Source organism: Anoplophora glabripennis, unplaced genomic scaffold, assembly GCF_000390285.2.
Source record: "Anoplophora glabripennis isolate ALB-LARVAE unplaced genomic scaffold, Agla_2.0 scaffold270, whole genome shotgun sequence".
Taxonomy (NCBI): Eukaryota; Metazoa; Arthropoda; class Insecta; order Coleoptera; family Cerambycidae; genus Anoplophora; species Anoplophora glabripennis.
The window spans coordinates 353,227-364,680 of record NW_019416411.1 but is presented as its reverse complement, the minus strand read 5'-3'; the positions used below and the strand labels follow the sequence as shown (position 1 = coordinate 364,680).

At 31.1% G+C, this 11,454-nt stretch overlaps 1 protein-coding gene across 1 annotated transcript in view; it reads left to right on the top strand.

The window, feature by feature from the left end:
• The first annotated feature begins 4,255 nt into the window (after window positions 1-4,255).
• LOC108911219 (LIM domain only protein 3-like) overlaps window positions 4,256-11,454 on the top strand; it is a 104,228-nt gene continuing 97,029 nt past the window's right edge. The window contains exon 1 of the mRNA XM_018716094.1: window positions 4,256-4,582. The gene's annotated coding sequence lies outside the window, so the exon portion shown is untranslated. The remainder of the gene's footprint in view (window positions 4,583-11,454) is intronic.

Sequence of the window (11,454 nt, the reverse complement as noted above, 5' to 3'; positions counted from 1 at the left end):
CCGAGACACTTGTTGCAGGAGTTGTTAAAACTGGGCAAAACAATTTGTATGCTTCCGAAAATACCATTTTAAATTCCTTGTATAATATCTATGGTTTTTTGAACTTCTAAATTACGAAATTGTTCGTCTGTATAAAATATGAAGTCCTTTTTTCAACCTATCTATTTCAAAAACGTTTGGATACATTTGTAATAAACATTCAAACGATTTTTCGGGAAATTTTTGTTTGCATATTCGGGAAATTTTGAGGAATCTATTAAAGCAAAAAAATTTAAATCATGTACATTCCCAAAACGAGTAGGTACTGGGGAAATATACATATTTCGAAAATATTTCTAATATGTCGCAACTTTTCTCCCGTTTACTTGGTAGTCTAGTAACATTTTTGGCATAATTACAATATTTTTTAATTTTTCTTTGTTTCTTAGTTCAGAAATTCCTTAACTGGTGATTTTAATTTGTTTAGAGTAGTAGTTTACGTCATTACGTCTTGAAATAAGTGTTTCAAGAGATAAAACAATATTGTGAGATAGTTTTATTATTAGCTACCTATGTAGGTATTTGATGATATGAAGGGTATAGATGCAAAACTCACATTTATCCACATTTTAAAATTTTTCAGGAAAAGGAATAACTGATTTCTCACTTTTTAAGCGACTTAAGGCTCTGAATTTTTTTTGGTATTGTATTAGAACTAACTTTGAAATGACAGCACAATAATATTTTACTCAAAAAAAAAAAAATGTAAATTAAAGTTTGGATAATGTGAGTTTTGATACAACTTTTTGGATAATGGTAGTTTTGCTCCAAATTATTCTACATAATATTATTTTTTACACCAAAATTCATGAAGTTAAAGGAACTTTTTAAAAGAACAAACTCAACATCAATAAAACTTTGTAATTGTAATATGGTAGTTTATAATCAAAATAAAAAGCTGCACAAACTATTTATATTACTTACAATATAAAAGAAATGATTAAATTGAGACAAAAAGCTTATAAAAGGTATCTAAAACTTAAAACAACAGCATCGAGGTTGTACTATGTAAAGCTGAGAAATTATATTAAATCCGCTATCAAACGGGAAAAAAAAGCTTATGCAGAATTTTGTTTAAAAATACATAAGAAAAATGCAAGAATTCTTTGGAAACATTTTAGAGAATGGGGTCTCAAACAGAGCTGATTCAAATCCTTCTCTTTCTAACTATTTAAACGATTCTGACAGTATAAATGATTATTTTTTAAACGTTGCAGGGCAAGCAGAGATAAAACAAGATCTTATTAATTATTTTAATAGTAACAGATTGTACGAAAATTTACGTTTTAGTTTGAATCAGGTTAATGAATCAGATATTTATGAAAGCTTAAAGAGTATAAAATCGGAAGCTTATGGTGTGGATAATGTTAATATAAAAATGATAATTATAGTGATCCCTTTTTGTATTGATTTAATTAAGTCTATTTTTAATGAATGTATTGAATACGGCAAGTTCCCCGATATATGGAAATCAGCTAATATAATTCCACTTCCAAAGATTTCTGCTCCTACATCATTCAATGACTTGAGACCAATTAGTATTTTACCGGCATTTTCAAAGGTATTTGAACACATAATAGCTAAACAAGTAACTAATTTTCTGAACGCAAATAACATCCTTCCAGATATACAATCAGGATTTCGCTCTAAACATAGTACAACATCGGCATTGTTAAAAGTGGTCGATGATATAACAACAAACCTAGATAAATCGAGATGCACGGTACTACTTTTGTTGGATCAAAGTAAAGCTTTTGACCTAGTAAATTATGATCTTTTATTGAGCAAAATGAAATACATGGGTTTTGATCCTCGGGCTATCGACTGGATTTACTTCATGGACGTATGCAGAGTGAAAATTAATGACCAATATTCTCAATTTCAGACACCTGAGTGGGGTGTACCTCAAGGAAGTATTCTTGGGCCGCTATTGCTTTCAATGTTTACATTTGATTTGCCATTGATTACAAGACATTGTCAGGTGCACTTGTACGCTGATGATGTCCAATTGTATAAATAATTTTCTGCGTCTCAAAGTAATGAAGCTTTGTCTCTTTTCAATGAAGACACTACAAATTTTTATAATTGGTGCAGTGATAATGGTTTACGTGTGAATCCAATTAAGACAGTCGCTATGTGTATGGGAAATGAACGTCAGAGGGATAAAATATGTACTGATAACAATATTTTGGTGAATGGGGTTATTATCAACTGGGTGAAGTCAGCCAAAAATCTTGGTATTATAATCGATAATGATTTAAAATTTAACGAACATGTAAATCGATTATTCTCAAAATGTTTTTATAAATTAAAATCAATATATTATTTAAAAAACATACTTGATGAACAAACTAAATTAAAGATTATTAAGGCAATAATTTATCCTAATATATTTTATTGTAGTCAAGTTTATTACCATTTTTTACCATAGTATAATAATGGTGTCAATTTAAGAACTAACTTATACATTACCTATTCCTCAACATTCTACATCTAAATTTACAGGTTCATTTCCATATTTGGCACCGACATGTTTAAATAAGGTACTGAATTTTCTTGATTTGACACCGGGACTTTTTATAGAAAAAACTTTACTTTTAGGTAATCAACTGTATTGAATTGTACTAAATTATATAGGGGATAAATGTTATATTTCAATATTTATTCAACTGTCTGATGTTTGTTTGTTTGTTATTTTGTTGTTACATATGCTATTTGTTTTTGTTTTTTGGTTAGAGTGGAAGATTGGCTTACGCCAAAACTCTTACCTTTTGTGCAAACTACTTTTTTTTTGCTTTATCTTGCACAACAAATATTATTATTATTATAATACGGTTTTATTATCAGTGATTAAGTGAAATATTTTTATAATGAATCTAAAATTGCAAAGTACAAAACATGTTGACAGTAAAAAGTTCTAATATCCGATATTTAAATATGAAACTTCAGAACTAAACTTATCTTACATATAATTAGAAACTCATAGAAAAACACGGAATCAACCATCTAGGAAAGCAAAACAATACGAGAAGCAAAATTCACATTCTCTTTAGGCAGTCGGCCATATTGGTTTATCGCTTTAAGCTTTTTCATTGGTGGATATATGGATAATATTAATTTTGACAACTTCAGATCGTAGGAAAATGTGACTTTTGAAACAATTCACAGATTTCACAATTTAAAAATAAATACGAAAATGTGAGTTTGTACAACTTCTAAATTTTAAAATGGTGTAGTTCAACACAATGATCAAGAAAGCGCCACTAACTCTAATTCGAAACATTATGGATAATGTGAGTTTTGCATCTATATCTCTCATATAAGTATCTATTAAATTACGTTAAATAATTTAGTCTTACTTTGGACGATCGGCAAAATAACCGACAAAATTTTACACATGGTGAAATACAATTGTTGCCGTTGCCGGCAAGTTTGATGGTCGGCTGCCGATCGGTAAAATACCGCCCGTCTGCAAGAGCCGTCAGTTCTCTCGTAAATCACGTTATTTTAACCGCCTCGCGTGGAGGGGGAACTGTAGCATATCGTAGGCAAGTGTGACGCGCCTACAAGCAAACAATTTCTGGCCTCACTGTGGTGGGGACTAGTGGGAAGATATTCAATATTCAAATAATTATTTTATACCTATATTTATGTTAATAGTAGAATAGCAGGTATTAAAATATACGGTATGAGAGCCAAATTTTTAGTTGCTTCATACGACGAGCCGCCACTGTGGAGAAGTCAAAAGTGAAGACAATGTTGATTTGCTTTTACGATTGCAAGGACATTGTCCACAAAGAGTTTGTTCCACCGGACCAAGCCGTTTATTAATCCACAATAAATCGGTTTTCCAAAAAAAACTATTTGTAGTCCTTATTTTTAAAAAGTCCTGTTTACTTTGGAACGCACCGTGTATCTTCGTGTCATTAGAAAAATTCTTGAGGTAGATTCAAGGCTGAAAACATTTCAGGAAATTTTTGTGGCCCAAGAGCTCCTCCACCTCGCTGTAAATTGTAAATCAAAACCTATTTTCATATTACCCAAATATTTGACGTGACGTATCTGACAGTAACCACCTCTTCTATTATCCGGTGTTTCCCCCACCCCCTAGGCCGTCCGGAGCATTGGCGTGCGCGGACGTCACGCCGAAAGCTCGCCGCCAAAGCTCCGCGTCAGTTCGAGCGTCGGCGGATAAAGCTCGGTTCTGGCACTGTGCTTCTTCGGCTGCTGCTGCGTTCACTCACACACACACATTGCGAGTCGACAGTTTGCCGGGGTAGGCCGCGTTGCTGAGTACGAATTCTGCCGTGCACTCAACATCGCCACTCGCTTCCATGACGTTTAGCGCACTTATTTGTTGAGCTAGGTTGTCGTCTGATAAGCTATTGAGGCCGATAGTGGGACCGATCTTTTTGTTTGTTTTGTTTTCTCGGCTGTGCTTTGGATTTTTTCTTTTTGTGAATTTTTGGTGGTTTGAATTTTTATTTTGGGGGCTGAGAAGTTTCTTGGGGCGAGATAATCGAAAGGCTTCAAAATTAAAGCGGTAAGTGTTATTTTATTACTCAAGCGTTAATTATAAACACTGTTGTGCGTAGGTTAAACGTAAAAACTGCATACTGCTGTTTAATTAGATACGGTTTATAAAAATGCTGTTGCGAGGTGTTTATTTTGTTCTGCCGAGAATAAAATAAGTAATGTTATCTGTTTTATATGATTAGTAATTGAGTAGTAATTAGGTGTATCTAATAAAAAGTATGTTGCCTATTATAAGTAACTTTAAAATACCATTACTATTACTAGCATAATATTATCTCCTTGATAAGAAAAACAAACGAGTCATAGCAAAAAGTGAACGGGCCTGATGGATTTTCTTTCTTTGGGACTGCTAAAGCACCTATTTATTCCCTTGTGCTACTCGTATTTGCTCCATCTGTTTGACGTTTGGTTAGTATCAAAACATAACACGTGTTTATAAATGTTTCCCAAGTTTCAGAGTAAGTGTTTATTATGTTTTTGCTGATATAATGCATTGCATATATTGCATACCTGTTTCATATGGTTACTTATAAATTTGAAATATGCATGGTTTACAATTAATTGAGAAGGAATGACTGTTAAATTTCCAAATCGCGATTATTTCTACAGCACAGCATGTTCACTAAGTAAGTTGAAATAAAATTGCACCTTAAATAACTTAAGAATAATCAATTTGAATTTGTCCCTTCAAAAAATGAAATATTGAACCAGTCAATATTTTGTTCAGCGTTAGCTATTTTTAAACTTTGTTGATTGTAACTTTATTTATTACATGTACATACAGTGTGTTATATTTAATGCAACCTATACAGGTACCCAATATATCTATTTAAATGTTTGATCATAATGTTACAAATTATATATTAATTCCGTTTATTCTATACCTTTTCCCTATGTTTATGTTTTTCACATTCTATCTCAGGCTAGTCACTTCTATTTCAAAATTTCAAATTGGTCACATATACTTGGTGTGGTTCACTAAGAACCAAGTCAAAACTCCTCTATTTTTTCTGACTCACGATTTAAGTCACTTTTTTGCATGTAGTAACTTTCTCGATGTACCTGTTCGATTAATTATTATGATCAAGTTGGCAATCTATGGCTTGCTGCGATTTTTGGAACTTTAGGGATTTTTTTTAACCAAATTTAAAAGCTCAAGGCTCAAATTTCAACAAATTATATTGTAAAATATATGTTTTATAGGTTTTTCAGTTTAAAAATCCAGTAGGCATTGAAAATGCTTGAAGACGAAAACTTTAAAAATATGTAGATTCTGCTTTTGGGCCTAAAATTACGAAAATTTTGTCCTGTAAAAATTATAAATATGATTTATATACAGACTACTATTTATCAATTATAATCAGCAGGGTCAGCAATTGCTAATTCTTTATTTTCAGGCATTTCGAAAGTTTTTAACTAAACCGAAACTCCGTAAATTTAAAATCTGCATAAATAAATCGATGACATTTGATATTGGGATATTGTCACACTTACTAAGGACGTAGCCAGACTTTTAATAAAATATTCTCCAATATGGCATTCTCAAAAATCTCTTCCAAAAATTTTGTGGTAGGCCATGGATTGCCAACTGGTTCATCGTAATTTGACAAGTACATCTAGAGGGCTTTGACACAAAAAATCATTGGAATTTTGCATGTCAAAGACATTTTAGTAAACGTCGATTGTACTGTAGGATAGGTACAGTCCGTACGATATTTGTTGAGATAGAATTCCAGGAAACGAATAGGCCAATATAGTGCGGTTATCGAAATCACTGTAACAATTTACCGCGGCAGAGGCGTGCTTTGAGATTTTCATTTGGAAAAATTGTTTTAAAATAAAACACGATACTCTTCGACTGGAAATTAAATTCATTTCTTTTATATTTCACCTCCATTGATATATTTTAAAAAGAAATTACAGGAGGATACACTTATGAAGAAACACACCTTCGCAACTGCAAAACAGTATGCACTGCAAGCTGCTACGGGGAACGCCACGCCGCCAATGTCTTTCTACCTCGGGTGTCGAATGCGATTAATTCCAAGAAAGTGACGCAGGGGAATTCTATCTCAACAAATATCGTACTGAATGTAGTCAATTCTAATTCAGGAAATGCAAATTGTATTTCAGTTTATATCTCAAAATATGTTCTGTATTTCGAAAATATAAAATATATACTAGCATTCGTCAAAAGACTAAATATCAAATTAGTTATGTAATTGTCTGAAAATAGATACATCTGATGTTTTCTGAAACACAAATAATTTTTTCAGAAAAAGAATTTTCCCTTTGTGAAATATAATTGAAATTTTATGAAATTAAAACGAATTCTTAAATTTAAAAAGTTTAAATTATTAGTTTCTCGTAAGCAAAATTTATTATCCATGCTGCACGCAGAATATGTTATTTAAAAATACTAAATAAAATGGTAAAATGTTTATGAATGATTTTTTACGAGTTATTTAACAAGACAAATATTTATTTTGAGTGTAATAAATATTGAATCTGTAAATCACTGCCTTCTGTACATATTTAAATTAGTTATAAATATTTTTACAAGGTAATATTTTTGACACAGTACGGAAGTTTTACAGTTTGAGAGTATGTGTTCTAAATAACGTTTATTCACATCTAATTTTCCATAAAAATATAAAAAAAATTCTAGGAATTCATTAATAATAAAAGTTATAATTTGCTTTTGACAAATTAAGATTCAGATAATATTTTAGCAGTACAAAAAGGTTCTTCACCTCATTTTCTTTCTCAGATATCTATAAAATATCTTTCAATGGGTAAATATGAAAACGGGGAGCTGTAGAATGACCTGACCTTAACTAAATCGTATCCAAGTACATTGTGAGATCGAAGTGAGAAAGAACATTTAATTTTCTTTTGTGAATTGACTTCTGCATCAGTTCGAAAAATTTTCGATATTATTATCAATTTTAATTATGTCAATTTTATTATGGTACCTGTAAGCAGGAATAAGTTTCAATACAATACATCCTAGTTCAAATAATTATTTACCTCGGATTATAGTGAAGTAGTCAAGTAAATTGTGTGGTATTCCTCAAAATTTAATTTTTTTGTTTGGAAAGAAATCAACCTTAAGAAACTACTTTTTATTTAGAAATTCCTACCATGTTTCAATAGAAATAAGACAACTGTGGCAAGATAGTTTTGAAACGAAGTCGTAATAATAATTTTATCAGTGCCAATCAATAATAGATATAATTTCTAAAGTGCGTTTCGCTGTTATAGTGTTTGGCCATTTATTTCTTTATTCAATCAACCATTAAATTACAAAGTACGTGATATTTATTTTCTTTTAGATAAAATAAAAATTTTGTGTGCGTTAGCTTTTATTTGAAGGAAAAGAGAGATGAAGAAATATTAATAGGTAAGTGTAAAAACTGTGGTTTGTTGGTCAAATTAGACCTGCATATTTTCAGATAAAATAGATAAATATGTAATGAAAAATATTTATTTATTTGTGAACGGCAAATAAAAAAAAATAAACAGTACAAAGTATCAAAACATGATTTTTCTCTGCAGAGCTACTGACAATATGAAATTTTGCAACAGCTTTTTTGATCTCATTAAAAAATTGGTGATAAAAATTTAACTTTACTACTACCTCTAAAAATGTAATGGATCTGCCGAAATAGGATGTCATATTAATTAAAAATGTTTAGCCTTTTCAAACAGAGAAGAAGAATTTCAAACTGTTGTTAAAACTATATCTTGCAACGGGTGTATCAATTTTATTTCTATAGTATCTAGTACATATGTGGTAAAATTTTATCAAAACTGCATTTGTTAACAACTGTGATAAAACAAAAATCAATTTTTATAAGCCCGTATGACGAAATTTGAAGATATGTTCATATAGGAACTTTTTTTCTTATTTTGACTTACTATTGGCGTTTACATTATTATTTTGACATCCTGTGTTAACTTTTGAGCAATTAATAAAATTATAATAATTAAATTGTAATATAAATTATGTCAGCATAGTTTTAACAGGGTGTATATCAAGCTGAGAAACCTGAAATTGTGAGGCAATTTCATAGATCAGGGAAATATCAATCAATTTTTCAAATTTTCGTAGAATTCCCATTTAAATTTTTAATCCTTACTGAACTAAATCACAGAAATACAGGGATCTTGGAAACTATCAGATATACAGAGAATAGCTTAGATAGGCAAAGTAGTGTAGAATTTAATACTTATCTACATACCACTATGAAAACAATATTCTTATTCATTTGCGTTTTATTCAGAACAATTTGAAAATCACTTTTTAAAAGTCAGCAATAATTATCAACTTCTCTTTATATACATATCGTGTACATTTTAAAAAAATTTCACTAAATTTTACTGAATGTATCAATTTTTCTCCACATCTGATTGAGTGAAATTTTCACTCTCTTAGTCTGAATACAACTGAGTGAGAAACTATTGCATCAGAAATGAGTGAGTTTTACTCAAATCCGAGATACTGCTAACAGTCCAACTATCAATTGAGCGACTTTAGACTTTATTCTGAGTATATAAAACCAATTTAGAGTTGACTTTTTCTCTAATAGTCTATAATATGATTTAAATTTAACTATTATTGAGTCATTTTTTTATCCAGACTTGGTTTTTAGTTAACTAAATATAGAGTGCAAAAATAAATCACTCATAAATGATTAATTAGGATATACAGTGTTTAAATTAATTCACTTCGTAGGGGTCTCCTCCTGTCCTGGCCTGTTTTTTTTTTGGTTTCTGATATGATGTCCCTTTCCCCTAAACAAAAAATCTCCTTGTATATCTAGATTCAGTATTAACACAAGCAAAAATTAGAAGAACAGGTGATTTCTTAAATCGTAAATAAAAATGGCGAATAATGAAAAATTTAAAACCTGGATATATCAGCGATTTTTTATTTTAAATCACATTAGGTTTTTCCGTTTATGATGTCCGTATAGGCGTATGCTAACAGAATATTTATGTTCATCAAACATAAGTTTTAGCTTCTAGTTGGAAAATAATGGCGATGTTCTATTATTATGTGAATAGTTAATCAGCGCCACCTTCGTCCGGCGCTGAAATTAAATGTAAATAAAGAAAATTGTGGCGGGGCCTCCTGGCTGCAAAAAAATAACAATTTCCAATTTCCCCCAAACAAGTTTATTCAATCACGATCCACTCAAAATTATATTTCTACCCGGCACACACACGCACATAAACAAATCCAATTAAGGGCGCATTTATTCTGACAGGCATTCCCTCTTTTGACTGGTCTCATATGTTAAGGGTGGCGCAGGGCTAAGGGATGAATTACATATTATTTTCTCGCTATGCACAGCGATGCATGGCTTTGTCAATTCGAGGAACTTATACGTCGATTTATATCGCCCTTTATTAACCGGCTGTATTGTTCCCATTAAATGATAAAAGTTTTCTCCCTGTAAAGACATATAACCGGTACTTGTCCGGAAACGCCTTGATAAAAATAATTTTTTAGTTCAGAACGTAATCACCATCAATCTACGATTTTTATGAATATCATAAGGTGTAAACGATCTTTTCAAATCAATTTTGATCAAGTTCCACGAGATGCTGCTGATGCATTTTGTATTGCTTCCCCATAAATTAAAACTTGCAACGTAAATCTGCATTGCTGCAGAGGTAGACCATCTTGATCAATTGTAAGACTGAATAAATAGGCATTTGTCGAATAAAATCAGCTGAAGCTGCTTGGAGTCGTCCAGTTACGCATTCACATCATTTTTTTTGTTATCTTTTTTGGTGATACCGATACTATTTTTAATGGAGTGTACATCCCTAAAGTTTTTGAATAAATTGTGAATCAGTTTGTATAATATCTCACATGGATATAATGATTAATATATATTATGCCAGTTGCTTTTTATCTGAACTAGGTAGACAGTTTTTCCTGTTCCTTTATACGATATTATGCATCTTAAGAGCAACGAATCGACCATTAAGAAAGGAAGCACGTCGCAATGTAAACGAACTATTCATTAACTTCGATTTATCTAAAAATAAACTGGTCTAGTAGGATAATTAACTTAATAAGCATATAATTAAAACACAATTAATGCTGATTGAGGAATTTATGAGCTTTTAAAGTAAGCCATTATTCAAATGCGCTTCCTTAAAACTATTCGCTTGTTCAAAATAAAGTTGTTATTAACTGAAACGCCATTAACGCATCGTTATTTTAACTTATCTTTTAATTAGATACGTTAGAGTACAAAAAGAGGATTATATCGAAAACGGTGGCTGACTTGTAGGAGTAAAGTGGTCATAGTTATTTCAAAGATAGACATCCCGTGTAGTCGCTTCAGATATTAGCCGGACCGGTTTTCATTAACCGACTTCAATACTTCGGCTACTGCTTGTAAATATTTAATTATCAATTTATTTCCCCGGACATTTCATTTGAGGCAATCTAATTATGTGGATGTCGTTTCCTTAATGTTTTCAATTAGCCTACCGGTAACGCGGCGCATCTATCTAATCTGAAAATAAATGATCTTAAGGCTGAATAATTAAAAGTTGATAATAGGAGTGCTTTAAAATCGAGAGTTGTAACTATGTTAATAGAATACAGGGCAGCTTATCTCGCAACTTAATACATCCCCTGTTTATATTAAAAAAAACTGAAAAAGTAGTGGGGCTATTTCATATAACGTTTTTCTTATTAACATTGCGTTTCCGAGATACAGGGTGTTAAACTTGTTACTAGAAGAGGGTTTAAAATTGGCTAAAGATAAAAATGTCAAAATTTACTACTACACGAATAACAATCAATGATGTCTTAAGCAAAGCTCGTAAACCATTTTATTCTCATTAGCAATG